This window comes from Triturus cristatus, chromosome 2_2 (assembly GCF_964204655.1).
Source record: "Triturus cristatus chromosome 2_2, aTriCri1.1, whole genome shotgun sequence".
Classification (NCBI taxonomy): domain Eukaryota; kingdom Metazoa; phylum Chordata; class Amphibia; order Caudata; family Salamandridae; genus Triturus; species Triturus cristatus.
Window position 1 is genome coordinate 616,744,736 of NC_140582.1, and position 16,816 is coordinate 616,761,551.

Consider the following 16,816-nt stretch of genomic DNA (forward strand, 5'->3'; position numbering starts at 1 on the left):
TTTTGATATTTGTACAACATAAATGAAAGATGTATTAAAACATGACAAGGAGTTAGAAATTGGGATACTGTTTGATTAAGGTGTGAGCACTGGTCAAGCAGCAACCACAATCCTAGTCAGGGTAAGGCACAAGCAAACCCCGAATTACCCTGAGCTCAACCCCCTGCCAGCTTGGCACAGAGCAGTAAGGCTGAATTTAGAGGCAGTGTGTAAAGTATTGGTGCAACACTTCAAAAAGTAAAACAGTGAGGCACTGGGAAGACCGCTGAGACTGCCAGCAGTCCCCCGACTGCCGGGTTCTCAGTCGGGGAAAGGCAGCCGCCATAGGGCAGTAAAGGGGACCTGCACCGCTGTGCATGTTATGAGTCGCCTATTCCATGAACGGACTGCGGCGGTCCGAGTGCTTGCTTCAAGGTGGTGGTCATGTAGGATCTGGGTTGCATACTCACCCCTTTCTTCTTCTTCCAGGCATATTCCAACATGTATCCTATTCCCAAGGATCTCCCTTCACAACAGGATCTTCACACCAAGGATTACGACTCTGTTAGCGACGATCTTCAGGTGAGTCCGTTTCCATCCATATACCACATTGCCAGGACTGTCCACATATGGGCTGAACCCCCGTAATGGGTATATGGTATTTTTCCACATATCATGCATATGTATGCATCTGACACATCAGCAGACGTAACAAACACACCGACATTGATATATTTGTGAAAAATACTCACCAATGATGCAAGATCCTTGCCTCCACATCGCCGGCCCCATGGCCAACTCATAATATGGCGGTCTTTGGACCACCAGTGCAACGGGCTGCTGGCGGGGGCGGATGTGGTCCTATGGATGTCGGACAGCCAAACTCGAAATAAGGCCCTTAGAGTTTAGAGTTTGGTAAAGAGGAATTTTTTTGCAATTTAGAGGTTCTCCTGTGACATCAAACTTGTGGTTCTCCCTCTTAATTTTACATTGGAGAAAGTGCCAATAATATTGAGGCTAAAAATATCTATATTATTAATATCAATGTTAAAATGATCTATGTTGTTAATTTTATTTGCAAAAAGATTGTTGTTAATAATATAGTTTTTTAATAACTAAATAATAATGTATTTTAGTATATATTTTAATTGTATGTCATAAATTGTTTGTATAATTATTGTTAATATTTATTAATATAGTGTGTTGATTTTTAATGTTGGGTGTTATATTTATTTTAATAGTTTATTGTTATTTTTAGTGCCGTAGCAGGTGAATAGTAATTTGTACTCCTCTTGAGTCCAACATTTTCCCTAGTGTTGCACAGACTGGAGTGGAAATAGTAAATTTGAACACTCCTGAATACAACGCTTTCCCTACTTTTGGACAGACTGGAGTGGGAATTGTAATTTGTACCCCTCCTGAGTCCAACATTTTCCCTACTGTTGCATAGACTGGAGTGGGAATAGTCAATTCTGCTCTTCCTGAGTCCAATGTTTTCCTTACTGTTGCAGAGATTGGAGTGGGAATAGTGTGTGTAGTATTCCTACAATTTTAAAGTACTGTTTATATTGATTAAATTATCTTGACTATTATGATGTTTTTTGCATTTAAAATTAATTTTCTTTAATTTAGTAATGATTGTAATATGTAATATATTTTTGTAAAATGTAATTTTTATATTGTTCACTTTTTTATTGTAAATTAATTGGTCTGTTTTAAAACAAAATTTCTAGAACAACAACGACAACAACTCCACAACCCTGATCGATAACCTTGCCAACCTCGGACTAAAGCAACTCATCACAACGCCCACCCACTCCACCGGCCACGTGCTCGACCCCGTCTTCTCCTCAAGCCCGCATGTCTCCGTCAGCCACAACACCGAACTCCTCAGGACCGACCACCGCTGCATCCACTTCACCTTCCAGAAACCCACCACACACCACTGCACCCAACAGATCCCCCAGCACTGCTGGAGCAAAATCACCGAAGACCAACTCCATGCAAACCTTGCTCTCAGCCCACCCACCGAACCCTCCAACGCCGACGACGCTGCCCACAGCCTTAGACACTGGATCGAAGACTGCACCAACACCCTCACCCCGCTGAAGAAACCCTCCCACAGAGACACCAGCAAGAGGGCCAGCTGGTTCACCCCAGAACTCCTAGTCTCCAAGCAAGCCTCCCGGAAACTAGAGAAGAAATGGCACAGCGAACAAACTCCGGACAACCGCGCTGCACACAAGGACGCCATCCGCAACCACAACCACCACCTCATCAGGGCCGCCAAGAGAACCTCGTTCAAAGACCACCTCAACAACAACACACACAAAAGCAAGGAGCTCTTCAACGTCGTGGAGGAACTCTCCAACACCGACATTCCGTCATCAATCAATCAATCAATCAATCAAAGACATTTCTAGAGCGCACTACATACCCGTAGGGTCTCAAGGTGCTGGGGGTAGGTGGGGTGCCGCTACTGCTCGAACAGCCAGGTCTTCAGCTTCTTCCTGAAGGAGAGGTGGTCTTGGGTCAGGCGCAGGTCAGTCGGGAGGGAGTTCCAGGTCTTGGCGGCCAGGTAGGAGAAGGACCTTCCTCCTGTAGTCGCTCTTCGGATGCGGGGGACCGCGGCGAGGGCGTGGTTGGCTGAACGGAGGTGGCGTTTGGGAGCGTAGAAGTTGATTCGGCTGTTGAGGTAGCTCGGGCCTTGGTCGTGTAGGGCTTTGTGTGCGTGGGTGAGGAGGCGGAAGGTGATTCTTTTGTTGACGGGGAGCCAGTGTAGGTCTCTCAGATGTCCGGAGATGTGGCTGGTTCGTGGGATGTCGAGGATGAGTCTAGCTGAGGCGTTCTGGATCCGCTGGAGTCTCTTCTGGAGCTTGGCGGTGGTACCGGCGTAGAGGGCGTTGCCGTAGTCCAGTCGGCTAGTGACGAGGGCCTGGGTGACGGTCTTCCTGGTCTCGGTGGGGATCCACCAGAAGATCTTCCGTAGCATGCGTAGGATGTTGAAGCACGCCGAGGAGACGTTGTTGACTTGTCTGGTCATGGAGAGGGAGGAGTCCAGGATGAAGCCCAGGTTGCGTGCATGGTCTGTCGGTTTGGGTGCGGTGCCCAGGGCGGGAGGCCACCAGGAGTCGTCCCAGGCGGAGGGTGAAGAGCCCAGGATGAGGACCTCCGTCTTGTCTGAGTTCAGTTTCAGGCGGCTGGTCGTCATCCACTCGGCTACCTCTTTCATCCCTTCGTGCAGGTTGGCTCTTGCGGCGGCGGGGTCGTTGGTCAGGGAGAGGATCAGCTGGGTGTCGTCGGCATAGGAGATTATGCTGAGGTTGTGTTGGCGTGCGATGGCCGCGAGGGGGCTCATGTAGACGTTGAAGAGGGTGGGGCTCAGCGAGGATCCTTGGGGGACGCCGCAGATGACTTTGGTGGCCTCTGACTTGTACGGTGGTAGGCGGACTCTCTGTGTTCTTCCGTCGAGGAAGGAGATGATAAATTCCAGAGCCTTGTCCTGGATTCCGACGTTGCTGAGGCGCTGTACTAGGGTGCGGTGGCAGACAGTGTCGAATGCCGCGGAGAGGTCTAGGAGGATGAGGGCCGCTGTTTCTCCGTTGTCCATCAGGGCTCGGATGTCATCGGTGGCGGCGATGAGGGCGGTCTCGGTGCTGTGGTTGGCTCGGAAGCCAGACTGTGAGGGGTCGAGGGATCCATTTGTCTCGAGGAAGGCGGCCAGCTGCTTGTTGACGGTCTTCTCGATGACTTTGGCTGGAAACGGGAGGAGCGAGATGGGGCGGTAGTTCTTGAGTTCGGTGGGGTCCGCTGTGGGTTTCTTGAGTAGAGCGCTGAGTTCGGCGTGCTTCCAGCTCTCGGGGAAGGTGGCGGTGTCGAAGGATGTGTTGATGATGTCTCGCAGGTGGGGTGCGATGACAGCGTCGGCCTTGTTGAAGACGTGGTGAGGGCAGGGGTCGGTCGGTGATCCGGAGTGGATGGAGTTCATCGTGCGGATGGTGTCTTCGGTGCTGATCGGGGTCCAGGCGTGGAGGGTGGTGGTGGGGGGTGGTTGTTCGGTCGTGGTGTTCGTTGGTTGGTTGTTGAAGCTGTTGTGTATGTCCGCGATCTTGTTGTGGAAGTATGAGGCGAGGGAGTTGCAGAGGTCTTGCGATGGGGTGATGTCGTTGTTTCCTGCGCTGGGGTTGGATAGCTCTTTCACGATGTTGAAGAGTTCCTTGCAGTTGTGTGCGTTGTTGTCCAGCCGGTCCTTGAATGCAGTTTTCTTGGCGGTGCGGATCAGCTGGTGGTGCTTCCGGGTGGCAAGCTTGAAGGAGGTCCTGTTGTCCGGTGTAGGTTCCCTTCTCCAGACTTTCTCTAGGGCTCGGCAGTTCTTCTTGGAGCTCTTGAGTTCGTCGGTGAACCATGGGGCTTTCTTGCTGCCGGGTCTGCTGGGCGGGGTCCTCAGCGGGGCGAGCTCGTCCGCGCAGTTGCTGATCCAGTTCGTGAGGTTGTCGGCGGCCTGGCTGGGGTTCGCTGAGCTGGCAGGAGGGTGCTGGCTCAGGGAGGTGGCGAGCTGGTCGGCTGTGATCTTGTTCCAGCTTCTGCGGGCAGCCTGTTGCTGGTGGTGGTGGGTCGTCGTTCTTTTGAAGGTGAAGTGGACGCAGCTGTAGTCCGTCCATTGAAGCTCTGTGGCGTGGCTGAAGTCGATGTCTGTGCAGGAAGAGAAGACTGCGTCGAGTGTGTGTCCGGCGAGGTGGGTGGGGGTGGACACCAGCTGCTTGAGTCCAAGATTGGCGAGGTTGTCGAGCAGGGTGCTGGTGTTGCGGTCGTTGTTGTTCTCCAGGTGGAAGTTGAGGTCCCCCAGGGGGATGTAGTCAGCGGAGGGGAGGGCATGCGGGCTGACGAAGTCGGCGATGTCCTCGCTGAATTGGGTGCGTGGTCCCGGAGGTCGGTAGATCAGGGTGCCTCTGAGGGTGGTCTTCGGGTCGGTGTGGATCTGGAAATGCAGGTATTCGGCAGTGGTCAGGGTGTTGTCGGTGCTGGTAGTGAGACGGATGGTGTTCCTGTGGATGATGGCGATGCCTCCTCCCATCTGGTTGGCGGTGCGATCCCTCCGGGTGATCTTGTAGCCCTCTGGGATGGCGATGGCGATGTCGGGAGCTGAAGAGGCGTTCATCCAAGTCTCCGTGAGGAAGGCAACGTCCGGGGCTGTGGCGTCTAGGAGGTTCCAGAGTTCGATGGCGTGTCTGTGGACGGAGCGGGTTTTGAGCAGGATGCACTTGAGGTGGGTGCTGCTGGTGTTCGACTTGGCGGGTGCTGGTGCGAGGCAGGTCCGGATGCAGGTGAACTTGCAGGCGTGGCAGCTGAAGGGTCCGTGGGTGCGTCGTGGTGTGGCTCGGTAGCATCCTGGGAATCGGCCGGTGTTGAGTGCGATGAGGGTGGCGGCGGTGTACGTCAGGCGGGTCGGTCGGGGTCCTCGTGGGCCAGGGGTCCTGGCGCTGGGCGCGATCCGGTCGCGGACGGGCGCAGACGGGCTTACCTTTGGCACACCTTCGGCGCTCAATCGGTGCTCCCGCTGCGCGCGTCCGCTGCGCGGTCGCTCTGGGGACGTCATAAGAAGGGAACCGGTCGGGAGGGTCTGCGGGGAGGCGGGAGCGCGATCCAATCGGCTGTCGGGGGGCGGGGCCACGGGCTGGGGCGGCGGGAAACGCTGGAGCCGGCTTGGCGGCCCTCGGGTGGCTGGGGCGGCGGGAAAAGCAGGTGTGGGCTCGGCGGCCCTCGGGAGGCTGGTGCAGCGGGAGAGCAGGTGTGGGCTCGGCGACCCTCGGGAGGCTGGTGCAGCGGGAGCGGCAGCAGGCACAGGAGCGTGGGGGTGACCAGGCCGAAGGCGCTGTGGTCACTCCCTAGATCTTGGTCTGGCTCCCCTTAAGAAGGGAGCCGGTCGGGAGGGTCTGTGGGGAGGCGGGAGCGCGATCCAATCGGCTGTCGGGGGGCGGGGCCACGGGCTGGGGCGGCGGGAAACGCTGGAGCCGGCTTGGCAGCCCTCGGGTGGCTGGGGCGGCGGGAAAAGCAGGTGTGGGCTCGGCGGCCCTCGGGAGGCTGGTGCAGCGGGAGAGCAGGTGTGGGCTCGGCGGCCCTCGGGAGGCTGGTGCAGCGGGAGCGGCAGCAGGCACAGGAGCGTGGGGGTGACCAGGCCGAAGGCGCTGTGGTCACTCCCTAGATCTTGGTCTGGCTCCCCTTAAGAAGGGAGCCGGTCGGGAGGGTCTGCGGGGAGGCGGGAGCGCGATCCAATCGGCTGTCGGTGGGCGGGGCCACGGGCTGGGGCGGCGGGAAACGCTGGAGCCGGCTTGGCGGCCCTCGGGTGGCTGGGGCGGCGGGAAAAGCAGGTGTGGGCTCGGCGGCCCTCGGGAGGCTGGTGCAGCGGGAGAGCAGGTGTGGGCTCGGTGGCCCTCGGGAGGCTGGTGCAGCGGGAGCGGCAGCAGGCACAGGAGCGTGGGGGTGACCAGGCCGAAGGCGCTGTGGTCACTCACAAGCCGTGTGCGACTCCCTCGCCACCTTCCACGACAGCTTCAACACCCAGACAGACCCAACAGACAGCAACACAACAGACCCTCCGAACACCATCGACCACAAACCCCTGCTAGCCTGGGCCAACGTGAGCAATGATGACACCATCAAGACCATGGGCACAATCCACTCCGGCTCTCTGTCAGATCCCTTCCCGCACCACGTCTTCAACAAAGCAAGCAGCTCCATTGCACCCCACCTGCACAGTGTCATCAATCTCTCCCTCGAGACCGCGACCTTCCCAGAGAGCTGGAAACACGCCGAGATCAACATCCTACTGAAAAAACCCAAGGCTGACCCAAGAGACCTCAAGAACTTCCGGCCCATCTCTCTGCTCCCCTTCCCGGCCAAGGTCATCGAGAAAATCGTCAACAGACAGCTAACCCGATACCTCAAAGAAAACAGAATCCTGGACCCTTCCCAGTCAGGGTTCCGCAGCAACCACATCACCGAGACCGCCCTCATCGCTGCCACCGGCAACATCAGGACCCTGCTGGACAACGGCGAGACCGCAGCACTAATCCTCCTAGACCTCTCTGCCGCCTTCGACACCGTCTGCCATCGCACACTACGCACACGACTCCACGCCGCAGGGATCCGAGACAAGGCGCTGGAATGGACCACCTCCTTCCACTCCGTATTTTTCTTAACAATGGTATAATACTTGCAATGAGTATAAATATCCATTACAATATGGCACCCATTAACATTGACCAGTAACTTGCAAAATCACTTTCTATGTCTATGCACTACATCTATGTAGACAGAAATGTGACACGACTCACCGTACCGTGAACAAGACGTAAAGGCGAAACGCATCGGTAGGAGACCATCTGTTATGAAATAAACAGATTAAGTATCCTGGAGTGTCCGTGGCTTCTTTTTTCTACAACAGGAGAAAGTTTTTGGTAGATATATATATATATATTCACTAAAAAAAACATAGGTTTCATGCATGTTGTAGTTAGGAATTGGAATTTAAAAAACCTTAGAAATTCACTGAAAAAACCATAGCTTTCAGGGGCGTAATAGTTAGCTGGACATTTCCCTCGTACAAAACCCTAGAAATTCCCCTGTTATAGCTAGTTCAGCTAACTATAACTCGCGTCCCCGCAATGCACTGCTGATGACGTCACATATTACATCACTCATGACATGGTCAGTGACATCACTGATGACATCACTGATGACATCTCAAATGACATCACTGATGACATCATCCATCGAGTATGTGTTTCTGAACAGTTTTATTATGTTTAATATATATAGGGAAAGGCCTGTTGAAGAATAAGTGGGTGTACAAGTGTGTGAATGGATGATTTTCTAGGTGCGTAACTGACTCTATAAGTGAGTCATTAAATGTATCTTACTGCAGACTAGTGACTAAACTGTGTGAATGTCTGTATGTGTCTGTCTGTTGGTGTATAAGTGGCTGCATGGTTTTGTAAATAGCTATATGAGTGTCTATATGGGTTATTGATTAGTTGTCTGAGTATCTGTATGGGTGCCTGAGTGTTTGTGTGGGTAGGGTATGTGTGATTCTGTGACTAGATGTGTGAGTGGGTGATTCACTGGGTGCATGGTTTTAAGAGTGCATCTGTGATGGACTGTATGGTTGGGTGAGTGTATGTATGGGTGTGTTAGTGATTGAATGTATATCTCAGTTGTACATGTGTCAGTAACTACATATGTGAAACGCAGTGTATATGTGTGTAAGAGTATATAACTATCTATATCTGAGTGTGTGACATTTTGGGAGTGGCTGTATACGCCATAGTGCAAGGATATCTGTGTCATGTGCTGTTTGTTTTTTCTGCAGGAAGACACAGAATTTGTTAGCATTTTTATGAGTAAGTGAACTTGAGTGTGTTTAACTGTATAGGTGAGTAAATTGGACTGTGATTAATTATTTGCATGACTGACTAGATGTGTCAGTACCTCAATGGATGATTGGCGGTGTGTGAGTGTCTATATAGGTGTATAAATGCACAGAGTGACTGTAAGTATGAGTGACTGTAGAGGTGAGTGAGTGGACATGTGTGTAGACCTAAAAGTCAATGAGTGGGTGAGTAGTTATTGGTATTGGAGTATCTATGGTTGTCAAAATGGCCGTCTGAAATTTTGAGTCGGTGTATCAAAGGTTATATTAGGGTGTGAGAAGATGCACTAATTTATCACATGGATGACGTCATCACTGATGTCATCAGTGATGCCATTTGAGATGTCATCAGTGATGTCATCAGTGATGTCACTGACCATGTCATGAGTGATGTAATATGTGATGTCATCAGCAGTGCATTGCGGGGGCGCGAGTTATAGTTAGCTGAACTAACTATAACAGGGGAATTCTAGGGTTTTGTACGAGGGAAATGTCCAGCTAACTATAACGCCCCTGAAACCTATGGTTTTTTCAGTGAATTTCTAAGGTTTTTTAAATGCCAATTCCTAACTATAACATGCATGAAACCTATGGTTTTTTCAGGGAATTTCAAAGGTTTTTTAAATGCCAATTCCTAACTATAACGCCCCTGAAACCTTTGTTTTTTTTCAGTGAATTTCAAAGGTTTTTTAAATGCCAATTCCTACCTATAACGTGCATGAAACCTATGGTTTTTTCAGTGAATTTCAAAGGTTTTTTAAATGCTAATTCCTATCTATAACTTATCTCTAACGATATCATGTTTAATGATTTTGATTGGATTTCTATATTTTTCAAATTCAGTGTGTCAATTTCATTAATTAATATTTTTTTTTTAAATACTTTTTTATCACCATTTTTTAAACATATTTCTTCAATTAATTCTTTTAAAAATTAAAAAATATTATTTGAACCTAATGGGTTTTTCAAACATATTTTTTTATATTTTTCGAAATATTTTTTTAACTATAAGTGCAAAACTTTATTTTAGATATATTTTTTTTCAATGCTTTTGGATCCGCGCACCCTAAGCGCACCGTTCACTATCCGTACGCGATAGCATCCGCGCATGGTATGCGTTGGGTACGTTTTTAGTGCGCGATCGCTATGCGACCGGTATGCGACTCCCAGCCTGTACGCGATACGTTCGATGTACGTAACGCGACGTCTACGCGCTTCCGCGATGCGTCATATGCGTTCGTGAAGCGGTAGGTCCGCGGATCTCGAGAAGTATTTAAGATTTAAAAAAACATATTTATGTATTGCATGTGAATATTAATTGAATACAAACTCTAAACTAGTCTTAAAACGAATATATTTTGACATCTAATCCTATATTTCTTTTTAATTCAAATTCGCGGATGCGCGCTGGGTGCGTGCTGCGTAAGCGCACGGTGCGCGGATCACATGTGACCTGCAAAAAAAAAAGAGATTTGATTGGTTCATTACACTTCCTGTTCTAACTACTGAAAGACCCCACCCATTTCAATCATTCTTCTTTGAGCTTCTTTGGAGAACCATCTCTTTGGAGAGAAGAAGATTTTTTGCAACCAAAAATGGCTTCAGGGCAGCAGGCATCACCTGCATCACCTCAAACCTCTGAGGATGAATTTTTGCCGGAGGAACCACACAAAAAACGTTTTGCTTCAGTGGTGTGGAAATTTTTTACTTTTCCCGAAGGACAGAATAAGACCAATGCCACCTTGGTCACATGTAAGATTTGCAAAAGAGTCTTATCGAGAGGGGATCCTACCAAGAAATACTCTTGCGGCACGGCAAGTATGATGAAGCACATGAGGAGCCTTCATCCAAACAATCTTGCACGTGAAGAGTGCCGACGGATGAGAGACACTCCTGCTCCTGCGCCATCCACCTCATCGCAGCCGAGCCCGTCAAGAGTACATCCCTCAGACCAAACCTTGGACATCTGTCCTCAATTTCAATTTTTAAAAGTGCTCTGCACTAAGTGCAATAAGACTTTGTGCTATGGCGAGCAGTCAATCAACCTCATCTGCCACCGGCAGGAAAGTCATATTTGCTAGGTTTTTTTTTGTTTTTTTTACTGTTCCCTGAAGTTCATTGTTTGGTTTCTCCTGTTTTGTTTTTTGTTTTTTTTTCTGAAAAACCAAAAAAATCACAAAATTGTTCAGAAAACCCCCCAAAAAACATGAAAGAAGAAAAAAAAAAGTTCTTGTAAGAACTAATTTTCCTGGTTTAAAAAAAGAGCTAAATTTCTTTGTTAGTGTGTGAAAGTTTAGATGAATGTATGTGTAGTATGTAATTGACTGAATGAATGCATTAGTAGCGTATGGTGAATGTATAAGTGCAGAACTATAAGGAAGTGCTGCAGCATCACACAGTAACCTCTTTAATTGTAGTGTGCTGTAGTACTTCCGAAGCACAGGGATGCAACATATTTACATAAATATGTTGCAAATATATGCTTCTCTCTGCACGGCTGCTTAAACTGCAGCCATGTGGTGACACAGGCACCCTTGCACAATAGTGCAAGGATATCTGTGTCATGTGCTGTTTGTTTTTCTACAGGAAGACACACCTTCCTGTACAAAAACAATGAGAAAATGCATTTTTCTCCTTCAATGTATGCTGAACATTTCAGCATGCATTGAAGATATAAAAATGTGGAGAAATTAAAACAATTCTCTTTGTTGTGCTGTCCTACACCAATTGTAGAATGGTGCACCATTCACACACATATCGAGATTTACGATTGCTAATAAATCTAGACATGTGTCTTGTTCTATGAGTATTAAGTGCAATCATGCACAACAACACTTATAGAACACCCTTTCAACCGAAAGTGGTCTGCATGATGAGGTTATATTTTCATGGAGTATAAAAAGTGCACAGAGTGCCTTTTCCTCTCTTTGAAAATATGAAAGCGTATTTTACACAATAACTATGTTACAAAATGTGACATATTTCCGTTTTTAAATTTCCTTGCGAATGATAGAAGGTAAGCACAGAATTTTGACTGCAAAGATGTTCAAAGAAGAATGATTGAAATGATTGCGGTCCTTCAACAGCTAAAAAGATGAAATATTATGAACCCCTCAAATCTCTTTTTTTGCAGGTCACTTGATATCTGATTATGGTTAGATTTCAAAACTACATAAACAAAGTGTTTTAAGAAACGTGTTTCAACTTTGTAGGTTCTTGCAGGCCTCTTCATTCTGCATATTGAGACTTAGTTAAACTTACCTTAAAAGTAATAGGAATAAAAAATGTTATTCGTTTTTGCCTATTTTTCATTAAAATATAAATTCTTAAAAATTGCTCATTTTAAAATTTGGATCTGTGAAAGAAAATAAAATAAACATTATAACATAATAATACATTTTTTACAACACAACATAATTTCCACAAAGTAATTTTTTTGCCTTTTTTGCTGTTCTCAGAATATATTGAATTTCACTCGAAATAGTGATTTCAATGGTACTCATCACTTAACAGCGGGCAAAAAAAAAACAATCAGAAAGATTGTTGAAAAAAAACCAACATACTATTCTCAGTAAACTACCAGAAAATACAGATTATACATATATGAAATGCTTACAGATTACAAAATTTTATAACTTTAACTTATAAAAACTGTAAATGTTGCCACATTAAAATAATCACCAAATAAATGACCACCAAAAAGTCCATAATTCAAAAATATACCTTTCCTTGAGGCCAAATGGTATTTTTGCACTTCTTCTTTATGTAAACTGTCCAATGGTAGTTCTATTAAATTATAATATTAAATTCCTCAGAGAGTGAATTAGCTTCCTAAAACTTTGGCTTCAAAAATATTAGGTAGGAATTTTGTAATTCCCTAGGCAAACGTTGTTTGAAAACCAACTGGGCATCATTACAAAGTGTCCAGCCTTTGTCACATTTTAGATAGGCAGTGTAATGTCCAGATGTGGTGGAAGGACCATCATGGAAAATTATTGCAATTGCTACAAAAGTCCTTCCTGATATTGATATTTGTGCTGCTACAAATTGTTTTATTAAAGTATCCCATTTTCTTCCATCAGCTGTACAAGTTGCATCATTAAAATGATGTATTTTCCATATTTTGTTAACAATAACGTGGATAACATTTCTGATTTACATTGGCTACACTCCATGTTTTGAATTGCACCTTTTACTAATTTAGTGAAAGCCACTGATTTACAGTCTGGTAATGTTAAGTACAGAAATCTCTCAGTGTCTACATTGGTGCTACATGTAAACGTGCAATTTTCACAATGATGTTCCCATTTGTAAGAAAGGCCAAAAATATTTTCTATTTCTACACCTTCATTTTCAAAAATGGTAAGCACATAAATTAAAAATTCCTGAGCATCTTGTTGGATATTTTGTGTAAATTGTGTAGAACCAGAAAACACTTCCAAAAGACTTCGAACATCTGAAACAGATTGTATTTTACTTCTATCTTTTGTCAATTTTTCATAAACAGAGTGCAACAGAGAACAAAATCTTTTTTGCCGATTCTCCATAATTTGCTCTTGCAAATCTTCAAGATAAAAAACAACATTGACCACTACATTAGCATAGCAGTTGACACCAGAACTATTTTCAAACTGATAACCAACAATCTTTTCAACAGTGTCCAATTTCTTTTTACCTGCAATCACAACATTATCTTGTTCTTTTCTTTTCTTGATAATTTCAGAACAGATAGTCTCTAACCTTCTTTTTCGACCAACCACACGCTTTTCAAATACACGATATTGACCTAAATTTGGAGCATACACCCTTTTTAACCTATTATACTCTTTCACACAGTTTGCATCTGCAGTAACCTTTGTCTCATCAAAATCAATCAAAAACAAACCAGATAATGTTCTGACTCGCGACAAAGCAACATATGCCATACACTCTTTAAATACAGTAGATCCAATGTTCACCAATGCACTGTCTACACTTAATCCTTGAGATTTATGAATAGTCACTGCATATGCCAGAAAAAAAATGGAAATTGTTTCCTACGGATATATAAATCTTTAACAAGCAAAAAACGAACTGAACAACGACCAATTTCTTTAACTTCATCAATCTGATCAAATTTAATTTAAAAAAATTCAATTCATTCTTTTTTCTGATAATTCACAAAATCCACCACTTTGCCCATTGCACCATTAACTAAACCTTTCTCTACATCCAAATTACGCCTTCAAATTACCCGACAGTTTACACAAACATACAGTGGGCCCGATTCACAGAACTAACTTAAGACAAAATCCTAAACTTACTACCATTTTCGTATTCACAGAAGGCACTTACTCATTTTGGTATTCACAGAAGACACTTACTCACTTCGGTATTCACAGAAGTTAGGAGTCCTAACTTTAGGACTCCTAAATGCCTTCTGTGAATACCGAAAGTCTTAAAATTAGGATTTTTCTCAGTTTAGGAGCCCTAAAGTTAGGACTCCTAACGTTACTACTACTAAACTGAGAAAAATCCTAATTTTAAGGCTTTCGGGAGTCACAGAAGGCATTTAGGAGTCCTAAAGTTAGGAGTCCTAACTTTAGGACTACTAAATTGAGAAAAATCCTTATTTTAAGACTTTCCGTATTCACAGAAGGCATTTAGGAGTCCTAAAGTTAGGAGTACTAACTATACTACTACTATACTACTACTAAACTGAGAAAAAGTAAGTGCCTTCTGTGAATACCAAATTGGTAGTAAGTTTAGGATTTTGTCTTAAGTTAGTTCTGTGAATCGGGCCCAGTGTCTATTCCAAACCAGCAGTTTTAGATATTTTTTTTTCTAAACAATCTAGTTTTGATCTCAACTTACCCGTTAAAATAATAGTGATTCCTTCATGTAGTGTTTTATCGATGGGTTCCATTTTGACAATTTCTTCATTTTCCAATTTTAATAATTCTTCGTTGAATATTGAACACTCACGCAGTGTTGGCATTAAGCAAATCACTGACTTATTTTTAGAAATTTCCACGTACACATTTGCAGCAACTGCATTTTCATTTGGAAAGACATTGCAAAGTAATCGACTCCCCAAAGCTTCTTTCCCTTTTTTTGAAAGAATTCCAATTCTTATATCTTGAAGAATACTTCCATATTCAGCATCATTTGCCTGTCGCATATTTGTTGTCAGTTCTTTGTATTCAGAATTACTCCAAATTTTCACATTACCAACACTGCCAAGAGACTTTCTAGTATCTTCATGGGCAAGTGTTTTAAATACCGGTTGTCCTTTTACCGGTGTCAGTTGCAGTAGATCTCCAAAAACTATGACGTGTTTTCCTCCAAATAACACGTCATACTCTGTTTTAAGAATTTGCTGCATTCTTAAATGCAAAAAGGCAAGCATCAAGTTTGAAACCATGCTCACCTCATCAATAATAAGAAGTTTCATTTTCTTCAGCACTTTTGAAACTTCACAACAAGCTTCTCTAGATAGCTTGTGGTATTCCAATTTGTTCTCATGCTCTACTGGCAGCATTAGTAAACAATGTAAAGTAATTCCTTTAATGTTATGTGCTACCAACCCAGTTGGAGCAGTGACAACACAAGACAAATGCGACTCAGGTGTTTTTTGCAGATAACTTGTAATTATTTCAATTAAGAAACTCTTTCCTGTTCCAGCTTGACCACTCACATACATTCGGATAGGTTGAAATGATGTACATGAGCAGTCTTTCTTTTCATGAAGTAATCCATGGTCAATCTGCTCTTTCACTTGCTGATATATTTGTTTCTGTTCAACATTTAGTTGCTCTTCCAAGTTTCCTAACTGTATTGCATCTTCTTGTGCTTGATACATTGCTGTTTCCACCTCATTCATGGCAATCGCTGCTTCATTTTCAACAATTGGTTGTCCCAGTGGATCTTGACTCAGTGCAGCAGAACTTTGACTATCTTGAGAACTGTCTCTAGCAATCTCAGCTGCAATTGTAGCTTCTTGATCAATTTCATCATTCAACATTTTCACATAATTTGCGATTGTATGCTATCTTTACAAGCATTAAATGAATCTTCATAGCTGGGAAAATCTCCAAGTAATTCCAGTTCAGAACGCCATGGGGTGAACATTTGCAAAAGGGCTAAATTGTAAAATTCCCTTTTGTCAGCAGTGTCGCAACTCAGTTTTCTGTGATTAATTACATTTCCTTTCCTTTATTTCACCAGACATCCTTCAGAACCAATCACTCCATATTTTCCATCGTTGATGTTCTCTGTAGTATTCCGTTTAAAAGTGTAGTTTTGCAACACTTCATAGAGACACATGTTCTCAAGATGATGACTTCTTTTTGGATAGTATGTGTCCAACATATTGGTTTTCAAAATATCTGTACTTTCAGGGTCATTTTCTGCTAAATATTCAATTTCTTGAACAGATTTCAGTACCCGATTTCGCATTCCTGCAAGACCTAGACTCACCCAAATGATTCTTCTACTTTTGGAAAATAGACTTGCAGATGATAACCGATCTGAACATTCATATGCTCCAATTTCACGATGCGATAACATTTTCAAACTGAAACTGTATAATTTCTTACTTAGACTCTTCTTGTGAGAAATCTCTTCCCACATTTCTTTCAATTCAGTCTTTTCTGATTTAGTAATGTAAGATGTTACATATCGAGCAACAGCAATAGAATTGTCCGCAACATACTGAATATCCATGTTAGCGTTCCACATGGATAAAATAACCGGGTTGTAGTCATTTATGTATTTTGATTCTTCGCTTCTTCTTAAGTTGTAGGTGTTTTTCGGAGACTTTCTTGTGATGGTATGTCGTACAGCTGACATGAAACTGTTCACTCTTCCTTTGGCTAATACAGGACATGGAAATCCAAAACGACATTTGGTATAGAACTTATCCTTTGACTTGTACTTTCGTTGACAGTATTTTCCACACCTATGGCTTTGAAATCGTAAGACTTATTCTTTTAAGTTTTTGTCTTTTCTGCTATTTGGTACAGCACATGTAGCATAATCTTCAATGAAAGACAAAACACTTTCGTCTGAATCTGTTCCAAATTTGGGGGCATCCTTGACCCATAACAACATATGTATGTGAGGAGTACCTCTTGCTTGATACTCCTTTCTCCAAAAGAAATCCACAACTTCTCCAAGAGGAGGATTCTTTTTATTGCAGATGAAAGACATCATAGCTTCAAATCTATGATTGAAATATCTGCATACATTGACAGGATCCAAAGAACGCAATTCTCCAGGTGTCTTGTATTCAATAATAATTATATTGGAATTGGCCTCTCGAAGAAATTCAAGTAAATCATCCCAAGCATACTCAGCACAGCTTAGTGTAACAAACCATGTAGGAGTTCCCAAGTTCCGTAGCATGCATTTCAGTTCTCCATGTCGACG